This window comes from Oratosquilla oratoria, chromosome 33, assembly GCF_046742065.1.
Source record: "Oratosquilla oratoria isolate Oo_2021 chromosome 33, ASM4674206v1, whole genome shotgun sequence".
Taxonomy (NCBI): Eukaryota; Metazoa; Arthropoda; class Malacostraca; order Stomatopoda; family Squillidae; genus Oratosquilla; species Oratosquilla oratoria.
In genome coordinates, this window is record NC_134809.1 from 8,741,612 (window position 1) to 8,743,381 (window position 1,770).

Sequence of the window (1,770 nt, forward strand, 5' to 3'; positions counted from 1 at the left end):
AAGATAACATCTCAGAATCGATGAGAAATGATGATTGATGTTGCGATAGTCGATGACACGTCATTGTGCAATCGTCGCTCGAACTGCGAACTCGAAGAAGAAGAAGAAGAAGAAGAAGAAGAGGAAGAGGAGGAGGAGGAGTTCGAGTGGGACGTGCCTCGGGGTCGAATGAAGAGGAAGAGTACGTAATGTCAAAACCAGAACGCCAAGAATTCGGGGGTCCATTTCTATTAATACAAACCGAACCCCCAAAGTGTGATTTAGTCCCCGAAGTTGGAACACATGTTACTGGTTGGGCGTTTGGAATATTTGGCAACCCTGTATGGGTCTGGTAGGATGTAGGCTCGATGGCTAGCTATGGGTAACAGGTGGTGTTCTAGTATTGATCCGCACAGTCCAACTCGGTTGACGTGATGCAGTACCCTAGTCTTCGCTTCCAGCCTCTCTAAGGCCTTCCAAGTTCCTGGATACTCATGGGTATTGATTCTAAGGTTACCTAAGGTCTGTAGTAACAAGGTAGCGTCAGGCTTTATCTTTTTTATTAAGGCGAAAGCTTCATGCCACGCGGGGGAAGCTGATCGCCCGCTTGGAGCCTGGAACGAGTCGTTGCAGTCAAAGAAAACGGGTTCGCATTTCTGGAATTTTGAAAACTTCGCTCAGGGAATCGGGAATAGTATCGTTACTACGCTCGAATATGAGAATAAATGTCGTTTTCTTTAACCGTAATTAAAAGGTTTTGTTGTGGGACACTTTCCGAATGTATCTCACCCCCTGGTGGGCCACGGTTCACGGAGGGAATTAATATTCCGATCCAGTGTTTCTGTGCACTTCATTCTGGCACAGGACGAAGCTGAGGTGGACGTCGTCGAATGCAAACTAAGTCCCATCAGCGCGCAGTCGCAGTGCGCAGTCGAGGCACTGGGAATGTCGGACTGGGTAATACTGGGGGAGTGCTCGGTGACATACTGGGGGATAACTGTGCCTGAAGTTTGCTAATACCTCTGGGGCAAGGAGCACGACATGCCCAGGGGTGAGGTGACGGTGTCCCAAGTGGTCAGGGTCCTCGGAGCTTCCTCATCGGGCGGGAAAGAGAATTCACTCAGAGAGTGCTACACGAATCTCCCTGTTTCGGCTGACAATTGTTGCTTCCAGCTAAACAGGTGGTAAGACAGGCAGGAGATTTCGAAAAGCGGGGGTTCATATCGAAACGAAGAAAACCTGTGTTGTGTTTAAGCCCAGGAGTGATGTGCCAGAAGCCTTATTTTTGCAATAATACCGACTGAAGAGAGCTTTTAAGTGTTTGGTTTAAAAATGTTTGATGTCTCGGAGCTAACTAACACCATGTGATCGCCCATCTTCCGTTGCTATGCAAGTGATAAGTATCAAGATTTTGGTGTTATATATGTTACCTTCCGTGTTACCGAAGCGCAGCTTACGCACACCGCTGTAAAGTGTACAAAAAAGAAAAAAAGAAAAAAAGAGAGAAAGATAATTCGCGCTGTGATCATAAGCAAGGTTTAAGACGGGGCCCCCGGACTGAGAGATCTTTACTGGAGAAGCCGGACCAGGAGAGTGCGATCTGAAGAAGGTGTGTGTGTGTGTGTGCGCGTGTGTGCGTGCGTGTGTGTGCGTATGCGTGCATGTGTGCGTGTGGATGTGATGCTGTGTGCTCGTGCGTACGCGCGCGTGTGCGTGTGCGGTTGTGTGCGTGTGAACGTTCACACTGGTGCCAAGGAACCCCCTTCAAGTTTCCTTTGACCAAGAGAGGTC

At 48.7% G+C, this 1,770-nt stretch overlaps 1 protein-coding gene across 1 annotated transcript in view; it reads left to right on the forward strand.

The window, feature by feature from the left end:
- Positions 1 to 940: 940 nt before the first annotated feature.
- LOC143017752 (uncharacterized) overlaps positions 941 to 1,770 on the forward strand; it is a 288,618-nt gene continuing 287,788 nt past the window's right edge. Inside the window, exon 1 of the mRNA XM_076172604.1 lies at positions 941 to 1,770. This exon is cut by the window's right edge and continues 986 nt beyond it. The gene's annotated coding sequence lies outside the window, so the exon portion shown is untranslated.